The sequence below is a fragment of the Wyeomyia smithii genome, chromosome 2, assembly GCF_029784165.1.
Source record: "Wyeomyia smithii strain HCP4-BCI-WySm-NY-G18 chromosome 2, ASM2978416v1, whole genome shotgun sequence".
Taxonomy (NCBI): Eukaryota; Metazoa; Arthropoda; class Insecta; order Diptera; family Culicidae; genus Wyeomyia; species Wyeomyia smithii.
The window spans coordinates 49,784,825-49,801,448 of NC_073695.1; the positions used below are offsets into that span (position 1 = coordinate 49,784,825).

At 39.9% G+C, this 16,624-nt stretch overlaps 1 protein-coding gene across 3 annotated transcripts in view; it reads right to left on the minus strand.

Moving 5' to 3' along the window:
- Positions 1–16,624, minus strand: part of LOC129721416 (protein grainyhead) — a 425,349-nt gene that overhangs the window by 397,318 nt on the left and 11,407 nt on the right. The gene's annotated exons all lie outside the window — the stretch shown is intronic.

Here is a 16,624-nt window from a genome sequence, read left to right on the forward strand (position 1 = left end):
TCTGTCTGTCGAGTGTATTTTGGAAAGCGGTGTAGGCTGCTTGAAAAATGTCGCTTTTCCCGATGGATAGATACTGGACTGCAAGCAATTACGGTTTGTGTCACTTTGCGGCGGTGAAAAAGTATACACTCCACCATATTCGTTTCGTATTACGCTTGCCGGATCTGCACTTCCTGGCTGGGTCTCAATTACTCAATACGTCTGCATAGAGCCGCACCTATGTGCCCCGCGTTGTGAAGTGTTTTCATCGCAAATAGTTAGGTGTGGAGAGTATTATGCTAAGAATTAATGCAGTGAAAACGCTGAAACATGTATTTACTGTGGAAAGAATCAGCATGATGAGCTGCAGCGCAGGGATAAAAAAGAGCATTCAAAACGTTCTTAGGCTGACGTGTTTCAAACCGCGACCACTTCTACCATCAAATTAAGATACCTTCATCTGTTGTTTCTGATAAAACCGATTTTGGCAATCTATCAGCCATTATTACCTCTCCTAAAGGGCCTCCAAAAAGGTTTTGAGGATTTCCCAAAGTGGAATGAATGAATGGTACAAATTTGCATATCCAGATCACCAAATATATCCTGGATTGGTGAAATCTTCTGGCATTGTGAACTGGATTTTTGAAACCTTCAGTAAGCCTGATCCGATCGAAACAGCGATTAAAATTCCACTGTTTCCAGAACCGATTGACGTACATCCATCACAGTATGTGACAAGTAGTCTCTTTTAAATGTTTTAACTGCGAGGACTGGCTGCACGGCCAACGGTAAGCACGCACGCGGTTCTTGCGTGCTCTATGTTTATATTATATTTTTGGTGTTTTTGTAAGTATAAATAGTGCATATTATTAGGAAATGTAAAATTAGAAGTATCGTGTACAGTAATGATTGAGATAAAGTGCATCGTATAGTGCAAAGCCATTCAAAACGGGCAGTTAAAAATACCACTTCATCTCTATATGTCTAAAGAGTGAGCAGGATAACACAAGCCTGTTCATTGCAAAAGCGAGTGAAGAACGCACCTTGATTCGACACGGACAACACGATCAAGCATGTAAAGGAGGGAAACCAAAAGAGACAAATCCCGCTAAGTATCCCTGATCATACTTTTGCATTATATAACGATCATGCGATGTGTTTGCGAAAATGACTATGACAGTAGTCATGCAAACGTACCTATCCAATTGATTTCTAATAGGAACTTTTTGAAACTTATTGCAGTGGTACCAGATATTAAAAATTATGCACATGATTGTTGATGTATAGTAGTGGTGTTTATGTTTGCTACATCACTAATATTATGGCGGGATTTGTAATTCGACAAATATTTCAATTGTTTTTCACCAGTTTTTTTTTTGCTGGAACTGACGTGTTAGTGGGTACTGCAGGCTGTGAACGCGCTCTAATGTGCAGCTAGTTCAGTGGATTCATTAGGGTGGGTGCAGAATGCTGTTTAGAATTTGTAGTGTGTTGTTATTTAGACGCATTCCCAGCTTAAAGAGTCCGACGCCCTATCTTGCATCGCACTGGATTTCGCATGTGTGAGTTGTTTATCGGGATTATTTTTTTCTATCCTTTTTTCCATTGGTTAGAGAAGAAATCGGTATAATCAGTGATGCCGAGTTCGATAGATTTTTGTGCTTAGCATTAAATTCTTGTATTTCTTAGTTTTCATTTACCCTTCGGGTTTGAAACAACAAAGGAGCCGCGTAGTTGCTAATTTGTGTTTGTATTTCGCCCGCTATTACTGCTGTACTCAGTATAATTAATAAATTATAATACAGTAATCACCCGATTATATCAGTACCCGATTTTATCTGCCACCGTTTTTATCACATTTTTCACCCGATTTTATCATCATAAAACATTTCATTAAAAAAATGTCAGGGTGAACTGATTTTCTATTACGCTTCAATATTTTAGATTTTTTCATAATTCTGTGTAGAATAACATCATTCTGGATGTAGTTTACATTAAAAATTCAACCGATGCACAATGTTACATTTTGCTGATTTCGTGGGAATAATTGAATAGTGATACAAATGTTTATTAAAACCGTATAATATGTTCGGAGAAGTTTAAAAATATTTGAAAACGCATCTTTTGATGTAGAAAGATGGGTGATCAATCCTCCTAAAAGTGAGATAGAAAATTTACTTTTTCATTAGATAAAAATAGACGCTTGGTGTCTTAGGCAAAGTATTAGGTGATCTCAAAACAAAAAACTTTACAGAAGACATGTTTCTATCTCTCACATATTGCAAGCAACATGAAGTTTTCTATGAGAAGGCATTAAAATTGTTATTTACATTTTAGGATTTTTCTGGTTGCAATAGGTAAGAGATATCAGCATGCTGTCTTCGGCAAAGCTCAGTGTTGTGAGAACATCTAATATTTTGCTGATGGTACTGCGCTACAAAAAAGCAAGTAATTCATTTTACCAATTCAAACAAAAACATAAACGAAAAAAAAACTTAGTTGTAATTTATTTGTAACTTTACATCGATTCGTTTAGGTTTTTTATTTATGTAGGTTTGTCCAGAAAAGTTTTAGGCAACTGAATTATCTATCTAAAAAAATGTTTAAAAAAAATAGTGATGATCGATTTTTATAGTCACTTTTTGTTTTTAATTTTTTTTTCCAGTACAGGATCTAAAATTGAATTTTCAAATATTTTTTTATAAAAGCTCAGAGAGTTTCCTCGAATTCATCCCTTGACAACTTTACTCTATCTTTTGTCGTTATTCAGATATATCGATTCTTAAAAAAAACAACTGCAGCTTTTTCATATGTTTGTACAGATAAATTTTCCAAAAAAAATTAAAATCACTGATTTTACGTATTTAGTTATTGATTTAACATCTTCAATAAAAGAAAAATAATATTTTAAAAATTTCCCGATTTTATCACTTTTCCTATTTTATCACGCCAAAAATCATCAGGGTGTGATATAATCGGGTGATCACTGTAATAGTATAATAAATAGTATAATAAATTAGTAATATAAATTCCCAAGAATAGCTGGAGGAAGATTTTTTTTATTTATTTTTGTTTGTGAAATGGCCGATTATTTTAATTAGGGGGGTTATCAAGAAATTTGAGTCGCGTGGTTTTTGTGGAGTCGTGTTGGTTTTTGGAGTCTGTGCTATGGTACGTAAATAGTATTGTTTTCCTTAAGAAGTGGGATGTCACAATTTATCGAAAATGCTAGCGAACACAGGACAGATAACTGCACCAAATTGTCCCATAAACGTTAATTACATTTAAATTGTTTTTTTCTGGCCTCGTTTTACGAATTTTCTAGCTTTTGACAAGTAATATTATGCATAAACATTATTCAGTTGCGCGTTAAAACATTGTACGTCGGCGCGACAAAAGTCCACGATGTTGCTATTTTATGGTGATTAGATTGGCATTTTGTTTACAAATTTAGAACTCTTTCTGTTTCATTTGCATATTTGCATTTTTACAAGTTTCTTAGGCTTTGAATGCATGTTACCTTGCCATTTTCATATATATTAGGAAACTCAGCTTGTTCATTATATAAGCGGACTCGACCTCGTTCTAGTTTACTTTCGTAGAGGAAATTTCACGCGCGCTTTTGTGATTATGTAAGAGAGAATCGATGCGAAACACTGTATTCCTGCGCGTTTGCGTCGATAGGGAGGAATAGAGCGGTCGTGTATAATGTCCTGGTTTAAACGCGTCTTCGGCCAGGGTAAGTTTTACTCTTCTCTATGGGTCTTCAATGCGTAGTGGCTCCGCGAGGTCTACCAAGACGGTTGTTCATTTCTCACGATGACCGGCTTGCTCGTTGGATTTATTTTTGCGCGTTGCCAACCGGTGTAGGTTTCGTAGGTATCTTGATTCTTCTAATGACTACGCGATACCTTTCAAAGAACCGCGTCTACCGAAATGCGTTTTCTTTCTTAAGGATATGCTGGATAAATAGTGGACATCTATATAGGAGCTCTAATATTTCGGGAGCGTCGAGAAAGGAAAGATTTTCATGATTCGTTCGTTTTCGTAGTGAGCGAGCTTCGCGCGCAACATAGTTCGATTCCGTCAAATACCACGAAGACATGACAACACAAACCTTCCTTTCCGCTGCAGTCGTAGAGATTTAGAAATAAATTCGGTCTCAGTCTAATCGTTTAACAGAAGACTGCTCACCCGTTGCTTTGATATAAGCGTGTCGCATATCGGATGGCTTTCGCGCGCCGCTCGCATAGATTCGCGGTGTTGGAAAAGAAAGATATTAATCGCTCGCCTCCGTGACAAGTTAACGGCGCGTGCAACATCGTTCGATTCTGTCACTTACCACGGTGACCAAACCCTACCTTTCCGTCGCAATCGTAGGGATGCAGAGGTAAACTCGGTCTCCGACAACAACGATTGTTACACTTCTTTCCTTACAATATCCTTTTTTACCCTAACGATCGTAAGGACGTGGCCGGCGCCGTTATCGATCTATCCAAAGCGGTAGCTACTGAATTGTTGTACACTGAAGATGGCAAACTAATCCCAAGTAGCCATATACGTTCCTTGTGCAACTTTACTAGCTCAGATCGATCACGGAGGAGCAACTACGAAATGTGCGGTCGTTCAAGCTCAAGTAGTCTCTTTTAAATGTTTTAACTATAAGGCAACATCCAATAGTCTGTCGATGATCCGACTCCTCCCGTGAAACAAATTGTAACACAAAAGGTAACCCCCCTTCCCCTTATAATAATACGTAATGCGTAATGCTATCACTTAAACCCCCCCCCCCCCCAATCAATAATGTCGATATTTTGTAGGATAATAAGAGTGCAAAAACCTTCCAAGCAGGTTTTCAAAAATCATATTTCTGTCAAAAAGTTTTAATGATCCTGTTTTTCAATTAAAAGGCATTTAGAGGTGCTTATTCAACTTGTTCAAAAAGCTCCTGGAGCAAAATATTTTAACGCAGGATCAGAGGAGATTGAAGGTGATCCAAATCGCGTTGACGTGAAAAATACTTTTGATTCTGCTGTGTTTTCCGGTACATCCATGATAGAAGAAACTCGTGGAATCTAAGATCATTTACGCAAGCAGCAGATCTCTAAAAAAAATGTTTTGATCTTTCGCCTCTTCTTCAGTCTAGGTACTCGTGGCAGACTAATTACTGCTGATAACAGTGATCGTCATATCGCCGCCTTTTTCCTAATTTGGCACTGCATTTCTCGTGAAATTTTTTACCTCATTAGGATCTGAAGGCTCCATAGTTCGTTTTCTCAAAGCTTCTGTTCTGCGCTGTATCAATGCACTAAGCAGTTGCAAGACTTCTTCCCGTTTGGTTTTATAAAGCGTTACAACTGCCGTAGCATACAGAGCATACCCAAGCATACCCCAGCATAGTTCTCATAAATTCAACATGAATGATTTTCGTATTTTTTTAATGAAAAATCAAAAATCCTTTCTGTACACCTTTAAAGAAAAAAAAACATAAGTAACCGCCCAAAAACCCGAAAAACTTTTTTTTTTCACTAACGACCAAGTAGGTATTCAAGAGACTGCAAGTAACTAGTGAAACCACCTGTGGAAGCTAGCTGAAAATTTGCCCAAGGTATGTTCGGCAGAATGATGTATTTTTCAAATATGAAGAAATGTTAAGAACATAGCAGGCCTCTAAAATAAAACCAGAAAAAGCTATTTGGTATTCATTGATTTTTAGAAATTTTCAGAATGTCTGTGTATTAGGGTGGGGAAAAGTGATCAAATTTCCAGAACCAAATTTTTGGGGTTCCTTTTGGGGTCCCAAACAACCCTACACTTACCTGAAGTCGATTGGTTTTGTCTCCGCTTGGCGCATTGCATTTCAAGTTTGTATGAAAATTTATATGGGAAAACCTACTTTTTTGCATTAACCTTTCTAGAGAGCTCAATAATACTCGAATAATGACTACATTATGTTGAAGTATAGTATTTTAGATGCCTAACAACTTTGCAGAAGACACTGAAGAGCTAGAATGTCCCTAAGAAGAGCTATAGCTGTTCAAAGTTGAGTATGTCGATTTAAATGCACAAAATCTTGTTTTCTGCCAAGGATTCCCATCAGAAGTTACCTGTCGTAACGAGTTTGTACACTCAGCTGGATCAAGCAAACAAATTTAGATCAATATTCTAGGCGTAGGTAGAATCTACAACGTGTTTCAGAGGTTACTTCTGATGGAAATCTGACTGACGCCGGTACACTGGCAGTGTTGGTAGAACAAATGATTTGCAACATAAATTTCGACATACTCAACTTTGAACAGCTCTACCTTTTTTGGCACACCCTAGCTCTTTAGCGTCTTCGGCCAAGTTGTTAAGCATCGAAAAACCCACCATTTGAAGTCATGAAACCTATGGTTTGAGCCATTTTGAGCTCTTTAGAATGGAAAATGCAAAAAAGTTGTTTTTTTCATACGAATCTCCATATAAATTTAAAATGCAATGCGCCAAGCGGAGACAAAACCAATCGTCTTCCAATAAATTCAGGATTGTTTGGGGCCCCAAATAGAACAAAAAAAGCTTGGTTCTAGCTTTCTGCTATCAAGTTTCGTTTTTTCCATATAACGATTCCCCACCCTCATGTGCATGTATGTGGTCGATTTCCAAGAGATAGAACCAAAATATCTTCAGCAAAGTTTTTCTACATAAGATTGTCTACAACTTTGCCGAAGACTTTTCCTTGATTCGATAAGTAATTAAGAAAAAGATAAGTAATTAAGAAAATAAAATTTTTCTCTCACTTTTAGGTGAATTAATCAAAAATTTATTTGCACCAAAAGAGGGCCCTTAAGATCTACAGAAACGTTGTCGAACACACTATAGCATTTAAATAGCATTTTTATACTCAAAAGAAGGGATGTTACGGATGTGATTTTTTAGACATCTGCAGATGCGAATGCGAATGCGGATATGTGATTACGGATGCAGATGTAGATGCGGATGTCAATTTTCATGCGGATGTTCCGCATTTACGGATGCGAATGCGGATATCCGTAGCTTCCTTTGTGTTTTAATTGGGCTTATTTCGTATGACCATGTCCTATCCCAGTGCAAAAGTTATTTAGGCGAGCAGCAAATACACCAAGGAAAATATTCCTACAAAATTCTATGATGCGATATTTTTCTCAACATCCGCATGGTATGATGCGGTTGCGAATGCGAATGCGGATGTAGATTTTCATGCATTTGCGGATGTGGATATCCGTAACATTCCTACTCAAAAGGTTGAAGAAGAGTGAAAAAGTGACTCGGGACTCAATAGATATGCTGGCTGCTCAGGTTAGCCAAAAAGTCGCTATTTTTTATTAGCGTAATTATTTGGCACCAGTGAGTGTTTCGCTCTTTTGAAATATCTCTTTTGATCCGTTACCAGAATGCAACTAGACGATTTGATTGATACAATATGATATACTTTGGTTGAATTCGTGAGTAGTTTCAACTCTCTTATTTCTACTTTCAAACAATGATATTGGTCACAAAGATCAACTATGTTTTCATGTTAAATTACAAGTGAGTGCGAAACGAATTAAAATATACTTTCTTCTGTGGAATGTGAAAACCATGGGTTTTATTGATGTTTCCAAAGTTACTTCAATTGTCTATAGAATCGTTGTTTTGTATAACAGCATAGTCATTCGCACGGCACTGTTAATGTTTTTTCGAGAAATAACAACAATAACAACCCCACACAGCACTTCAAACCTTCACATCGGATTAGGCTAGTACCAACCAATCTAGCAAATCCCGCCCGTGGGTCGACCGTATGATCACATATTAACATCATTATCCGACCGGGCCAAAAAGTACCTCACCCGAAACGAATCGAACGCAGAATTAGCTGCACTTTCCTTCCTCCCTTCTTGCGTCCATGAACCTGCTTGTTCAATTGTATTTTGTTTTGGACCTTTGGCACATTCACACCCACCTCTAGGCATGCAGCGATCGCGCGCATTTCAAATGGTTTTGGGAGACGCGTTGGGTGAAAAGGCATCGAATATCGTGGAGCATCATTTGTCATCGTTGTCATGTATGGTGCGGGGAATTGTCTACTTTGCTAATGAACGGCAACGGGTGGGTCAAGTGAACCAAAGGCACTGAATGATAATTTTTGGCAGTCTAGCCCCGGGGGAAAAGAGACGACCCGTGAGAATTGATTACATCACGGAAGAAGAAACATGGCGAATGTGACCGATGTAGCATTATTTTACGAAACGGTATGTGATGATCAGGGTTCGCCGAAACATTGTTTATTGCATGCGATAATACAGAATTGTCACACCTTACGAGTCGTTCCGCAGGCCGGTTACCTTGGAGTAGATCCTTTGCATAGCGATAAATCGTTGCAGGAGACATTCGAAAGGAATGAAGGGAACGTATTGCATTCCGATTTAAGCGTGTCTGTCCGCTGGAACCGATCTAACTGATCTTCGTGTCGAGATGCGATGCTTTTTCCTTCAGCCGCACACTTCACGGGACACCGGGTGAGTAGTCGAACGATGCACGGTGATGCAAATGATTTATCCAATCCAATCAACAGGCGATCTTCGGCAAACAAAAGTGTATTTTGATCGGGGCCGAATCAAGGGATTCATATGGAAATCGATGCATGGACAGAGAATTGGATCCTGTTGCATCGATTGCCAGTGGTGGCAAGAGGTTACGTGTAAACGAGATGCTCGATTTCAGGCAGATATGACCGATTGGCATTTGTAATCTGGCCTGCACCAGACGATGTTATTCATGTTATTGGATAGTGATGACACGAATCACTAACACATAATTTGCTACCCAGCTCATGAATTTGGTGTTGTTCAACGACAAACAATTCCACAATTTACCAGTTTACTCACATCATAATTGCGTTCAAAACCGCTAAAAATTGGTCATCTTCCCGAAACGAAGTGGGAAAAAGATAAAATCCAAAGCAAAATTGTTCATAATTACCGGGCATACAACGAACGGCTAAAATTCCGAGGCAAAAGACGATCACCACGCAAGGGAGCACCAACTGAACCGAGGTAGAAAAAAAAAAGAGTTTGATCATCGTCGTTCGTACAGGCCATCGTTATTGCTGTCGGCGCGGTTGTTGTTTGCCGCTGTTGCTGGTTGCTGCTGCTCCTCTTGCTCTTGTTGCTTTTATTGATGATCATCATAATGGCACACTCAAGTGGGCCTCGAATTCCAGTCAAACGGCCTGCTGATTTTGTTTTGGACTGACTTCTTTTGATTTGGGCTAAGCTCACACGCACACACGTTCGCGTGCATGCTTCTTCTCTACACTCACACTTGGATGCCCAGAGGGCACCAAAATCTGACCTCGGTTGGTTGAGAAATTAGTTCTGGTTTCCGGCCGACTGGGAAAAAAGAAGACCCGAAACTGGGTAAAAGCCACTACAATAATAATAACGATGACGAAAACCTAGAGCAAAGCAAAACAACCCTTTCGTTCGTTTATTCGTTCGTTCGTTGTAAAGATTCGATTTTTCTGCTGGCCTAACGGTGGCATGTGTGGAAAAACGTTCCGGCAGGCACGAGTGGCACTTTCAATTTTGTGGGCTAAATTACACGCTATTTTGCCCAAACGCCCGCCACTAGCAGTAGACGGAGGTCTTTGTGAGCGGGTTCAATTGTATTATACGATACGGAGCTGATTGGTCCCAGTGGCCACCTTCACACGCCTGTTGTCAGTTGCTTTAGTCGAATTGTATTGTATTGTGTTTTACCTCTAGGTACCTGGCATGGACAAAACGCCACACGCCACGAAGTCCGAGAATGTCATGCTGACGACGGAAGCCTAATTACTGCGCCACCTGAAGACCAAGTTTAGGTTGAAAGAAAAAATGTCCGGAGGCAACACGAAATAAGTAGAGTATGGCTGTCACAGTAAGGGAGATGAAGTGAAATGATTTTTTTCAGGTGACTTTCGGGTTAACAGTCTACTGACATAATTATCGCAATCGGAAGCGGTTTCAAATATAACTGAAAACGGTTTTACTATGTGTGTGTGTGTGGAACCTTTCTAGAACCCACTGTCTGGCAGTGATATAGTGAAAAAAAGACAGTTGTAATTATCTTTCATTTCTGCAACTATCTTAGTTTCGGGTTCTAGAAGGTGTTAGCTCCACCGATCTTCCAAAGACCCGTTACAGAATGACTGAGTACTTGCAGTACATTCCGGAGTAATTTTCCAATCGGTAAGCCCCGCCTCAAATAATATAAGAATCTTACAGATTTTATTATTATTTTCAGACTATCAATTCGTTTGATACATTTGTATCAAAAAAATTGACCCGTATTTAATAGCATGTTATATTTATTGTATTGGAGTCAATATCATATGTAACGTAATAAAAATAGTTTAGCTTAGGCAGCATCCATAAATCACGCAACGCTCACAAGGGGGAGAGGGAGTATCCCTGAGCGCCCCGACCCGCTACACAGGGGAGAGGGGGAAGACCAGCGCTACGGAACAAAAAATCTCTGGAGAGAATCTCTAAAAACAAGCATTTTTGTCCAACAAATTCTTCTACAGCGTTACGTAATTTTTAATGAAGGGTAGGTGTTGGCGTTACGTTTCGTTACACATAAGGGGAGGGGGTGCGGATCCGCGAGCTGAGCTTTTCTGCGTTACGTAATTTATGGATGTCGCCTTACATAACAACATAACGTTCATAATGAATATAGATCAAATAATTAAGCAAGAAAATTAAAAATGCGAAAACGAGGTAACATAGTGAAACAGAAATAAAATCACTCACCATTTTTGTTTCCTGGAATTAAATAAAACGTTGCTTACCCTAGTCACCCTATCTACTTACAACCCATTACTCCAGCCGCTCACGCCGGTTCAATGCTTGCTATGAAAACTTACTACTACCACCGCATTGGGAAGACTGCATGTACATGTAGTGCAATCCACACATATACCCAGACGCATCACCTCAGTTGTTGTTGTTGGAGACCGCCAGAGATGTTGCTGCCACCAGGGTTGATATTTGTTGACACTATTGTTGTTTCCCATCCTTCGATCCATTCCTGAACTTGGTGGTTAATTTGCTACTTCAAGGTTTGGTTGTATTGCAGGTAACTCCTTCTCGATGAACTATGAGCATTACAAGAACTTTTGCTTGGAGAGGAGATTATCTTGAACTAGAACTCAGACCTTTGATTTGCAACTTATTTCGTGAAAATCGGTCCATCCATCTCTCATAACTGAAAACGGTTTTACTATCGAACAAAAATACAAGTTCAACTTCGTTACGGTAGGAGTTTTCAGAGAAGAACTCTAGTTCGACCGGTTTTGGCTTGGATTCGGTTCTGTTCCAAATTTTGGGTGCATCAATAAAAACTGTTTTTTTTTTATTCTCGCTTATTTTCCGTCGGTCTAGTTCCGCATCTGTTGTGGCCAATCACCGACGCCCAGGGAGGCGACTCCACACCCAGGACCCTAACTCACGACCCGTTTATCAACGGACCGGCACCAACGGCTTTACTTCCTCATGCGATGGGAGGCGTGATCCCAGAGATTTTTCGCCCCAGAAAATCTCCCGGTGTCGGCTAGGATTGAATCTAGACCAGTTGGGTTGGTTGTGAGTGGATCACGCCACCTCACAACCATCGACACCTATGTCGGCGGTGGGATTCGAACCCAGGCGTCGAGCGTGGTTGGCGGAGACGTTACCAACCACACTAGGCCCCCGCTAATAAAAACTGTTTGAATCATAACTAATTATTTAAAATCAGTCTACTTAATGAAGCACCTGCAAAATAGCCACCATAAACGTTAGTGTTGCCATGACTAGGAAATTCTTCATTGGCATGCAATAATCATTCTTTCTTCCTTTGATTATTTGTGAAAATAGGAAAACAAGTCATTTTTCAATCGTAATGAGATGTGTCCGTTTGATTTCACCCTTTCAAATTTAGTGAAAATTTATTAGTCTGAGTTTTGTTGTGTGAACTGTGATTTCGTAAATTCGGTTTTTGTACTATACAGTGGCACTACGCAACTAGTGATGGACGGAAAAAATACTATCTCGAAAAAAATTGGCACCGGAAAGTCGCTCTTGGAACAATTTTGGCATTTCACTTTAATAACGCTTGCTGTTTTTTTTCCTTTCTCGTTTTACCAGAATTATTTAGTTGAATTTTCCATCAATTTTATTACGTGATCGTGTAAGAAACCGCCTGAAATATTTCATCAAAGTATGACAATGAAATGTGAAACTAGTGTATCTGGAAAGGTGTTCATTGGAAGTGAAATTAAAAATGATTCGTTGCAATTTTCTAAGAATTTTGACAGTGAAAATGATTTTTATCAGCATTGTTCTGGGTTTAAACCAAAAATTGCTCAACTTGATCAGAACGTCCTTAACAAAAGTTCGCTAAAACAAATTGAGAATAAATAATTTATTTTATTTCATTTTGTTTATATGAAATGAACAATTTTAAATAAAATCTGAACTATCGGTTTTCCCTATAAATCACAGAGAGATGATAAATTGAGGGCTACATATTTACACAAAAAATGAAACTCTGACTCTAAATTGTGCGGTATCATGACAAATAGTAGGTACAAAGATTACAGGTGGTCTCACTATTTTTTTATATACGACGTCTACTGGACAGTTTACAGTCCCAGTGGTTCTTAGTACTGTTCGATTTCAAAAGAAGATTTAACAGATACGATTGCATAAAATCTCATAATATTGTGGACCAAAAGCAAACAAATGACACCTGCGAAAGCCATAACTCTTCTGCTCTCTGCGAGTTTCCCAACCTGATGTTCGTTAACATGGCAAGCAAATCCCTGCCAGAACTGCACAAGCACCCGCCAAACATAACTTTCGACTGTTTAAATGCAGCTACACGTGGCGGGTTCCATTGATATGTTCCGCCACAGCTCGGATGCCAAACCAAAGCGCGTGCGAGCAGTTCGGCCGTTCAGCCGCCAATCACGGCCGTGGTTATCTCGACTTCGATTAGAAGTCCGCCTCCTAACGAGCTTTCCCTTAATCGCCCATCAAATCTGTTCCAGTTAAATTGCACTAATCCTCTACAACAATATCCTCAGCAAATCAAGTCCCGTTGCAACCGGCTCGCGCGTGTGAGGGACTTGTGTCATCCCAGGGACGCCATTCCGCCCCTACTCGCAACCGAACCGTTCAAATAGAGATATTCAAAACAAAGTCCAAACAATTTCTCATTAGCTTGAATTTATTGCACTGGAAATTGGAATCCTCAACCGAGGTTAGCCCGGCAACCGTCTTAGCTGGATGCAATCTCATCGGGTTAAGAAAAAAAAAACGGCACATGTTCACCATCCAGGAAACGTTCCAGATATAGGTGGCATGTTATCAAAGTACCTGTAGTTAATTTCTATTGCGTCTATTTTACCTCGAAAGCGGCCACAAACGAAGGAAAACGGTGGATGCTACGCTCTCTCGATCCCGACAGGCATTCAGCCCGCATGTGGGTGCCCAAGCTGGCGGAATTTCCGCTCTCCGATCCAGCTTTTCGCTAATGGTTACACAGACGCCTCAACCGCCACTAAAAAGTATCCAGGCAGAGTTGGAAAAGGAGGAATGTGCTTTCATTAAATAAATTTTACTACTCTTCCTGACGACCCTGTCTGAGGAGGTATGAAATTCATCTCTGCAGTTTTCAGTTTGCTGCTGTGTTCGACGATGAAATTGGTCCACCAGGGAATTGGACTCTGCTCCACAGAGTGGGCACCAGATCGACGACAGCAAACGACCACACTCTCGGGTCCGATTGCTCGAAAGACGCGGTCGCCGGCGCACAACGCGAACGCGCGCTCGAGCCTGGGCGATGGGGATTGTGCTTTTCCAGTGATAAATGCGAACGAGAACAAAGTAACGGTTATCGCGTTTCTTGGAGGTTCCCCGTGTTTATTTCCTACACCATGGGTAAAGTCGTCATCGGTGTCGTGTGGTATTACACACTAGACCAAGCGCGTGAGTTACAGTTCAGGTTGCTATAGCGCGAGAGTGGGGTGGGTTGCGTAGAAAGGAACTGTGTGATCATCGATCGCTAGGTGGGGCTGTTTTGTTTCATGGTCAAACATCTGCTCGATGGTCTTATATTAAACCGAACAATCGTTTTCGTTTTTTTGGTGCAAAACAGATATTTTTATCGAATGTAGCCAGTGAATCATCAGTGAATAAAACTTTTGGGTCAGCAAAAAAAAATTCGAAGGTTGCTTTAATGGTTCCAAAAAGCTTATCTTCATTTAACGTAAGAGCTTTAAGTATTAAATTCAACGGTTGTGTTGAAGATTCAAAGTGCGAAAGTCCATTTTTAATTTGTTTCAATGTTATCAATTGCATAAAATTCATTCAATACATTCAAATTGATCTTTTATTCAAAACATTATATTGTTTGTACTGAGGAATATTTTAATCGGACAGAAAACTAAATCTATTTTTCAAACCTTGTATCAGATTAGCTACAACCATAGTCATTGTTCTACTACGACAATCGAATGTTCTGCGTGAAAAAATTCATCTCTATTTCTCAGTATGGCTTTGGCCCCGGCAGATCAGTGACGAATAACTTCCTGAAATTCATGTCACTTTGCTTATGGGGTATGGATTAAGTTTTTTAAGTTGATGTTCGATCATGTTGAACACTTCATACTATGTGCTTAATGCGATAAACTAGGCGATTCAACTGAGAAGGTAGGATGAATCGATGTATAGCTTCGTGATCACAAAACTAAAAAAAAGTAAGTAAGCAAGTAAGATCACAAAACTGCCATCCAATTAGGTACGTCGCAATCAAGCTGTTTTCGGAGTACCCCAAGGCAGTATTTTAGGACCTCTTCTATTTTCCTGATTCATTAACGATACTATCAAAGTTTTGCCTCCTGAAACAAGACTATTGTACGCAGACGATACTAAAATCTTCAAGCTCATTCAAACTCATGTCGACTTTTTTCCCCCTGATTTCTACGGAATCTCCGTATACTTGTTCATACGTAGAAGCGAAACAAATCTGTAGATCTACGAAAAATTCCGGCAAGCCTGTACGACTGCACCAGGAGATTGGTGCCTTCCTAATCATATGTCGATTAGTATCCCTGAGTGCTTCGTAATCAGCTTCGATTCGATTAGAAAAAACCTCCTCTGGTTTTTTTATGATGGTCCCGCCACATACCCCTACAAAGGTTTGAGCTGGACGATTTATCTATAGATAATTAAGGTAGTCATATTTAAATCAGTTATACAAAAAAAAAACGATTATAAACTTCTTCAAAAACTGTTTACTTGATTCACATCGGTAAAAATGTGAAGAGCAAAAGAGGTACACAAAACTAGCACAGGGTTTTCATGACCTTCTGCCAGACTAACCACAACTACTTTATGATTTTTTTCTAAGCATTGTTAAAAAATCCATGTATATCTGAATCCCGCGCGGGAGGCTCAAGCTTATGTAGTCACTTTCTATTATTTTTTAAAGCTACAACAACGTAAAGGAGAAAAATCCATCATCTCGTCATTCTTAATTTTCGTTCTGTACAACAGAAACTTTCACGTGTGAAATACATTGTTTCTTGAACTCCGCAAGCGTTAAACATGAAAAATCCTGAAGATAGAGGTGTCCCACCCTATATTTGGTGCAAAAACGTAAATGTCCCCTACCAAAAGTTCCTCTGAGGACTTCCGGATAAAAACTAGCCATTTCTCGATGTGTTCTTGGCCAATTCCGGATCTTCAGAAATGATTTTGTCAGCTATGCCAATGATGCAAATAAGCATTTTAATCAGGTAACCCATTACCAAATCCATCAGAAATTAGCAGGTTTGACATGCCTACCGGAACTCAGGAATATTTCCTACATCCGGTGACCTAGGCCAGATCTGAGGTCAGATAATGAAAACTTCAAAAGTTTTCTCTTTCAGTGCTGTTCGAATTATTAAAATCGAAGAACATTTAGCAAAGCTACAGCATTTCAAATTTCATCGAAATTTTGCCTATCCTACCTAATTTGACTATCCCCTGTGTATGGTTGTAGCCTTTCTGTAATCACCATTTCTGTAATCAGCCATTTGGGCAAACGTTATTCTCGTTGCAACATATCGCGTAAATCGCAAACGCCACTAAACCTAATCAGGTAACTTTAGTAAAGAGGTCTTAACTCCGAGGGGAACGATGGTGGTATGCTGGTCGTTTTCCTGAATCAGTGAATCAGGCGGCGTATAGCAGCGTCTGTCGTCCAAAGCTACCTTACCTTACCTAGCAGGTTAGAGCCGTGGTGGCTCGTGCTGTATCAAGAAGTCGTCTCCATTCTACTCGGTTCTGGGCTGTATGGCGCCATGCTCCCAGGTGTCTTATCACTCGTAGGTCACTTTCAATCTGATCAAGCCATCGTGTACGCTTTGCTTCTCTGTTTCTGGTGCCGGAAAGGTTACGGAAAAGGGTCGTTTTAACCGGGTTGCCGACTGGCATCCTTGCGACGTGTCCGGCCCATCGCAATCTGTTAACTTTGATCAGATGTGCAATGGGAGTCTCTCCTAGCAGCGCGTGCAGCTCATGGTTCATGCGTCTACGCCATTCTCCGTCTTCAGTCTGTACTCCACCGTAGATGG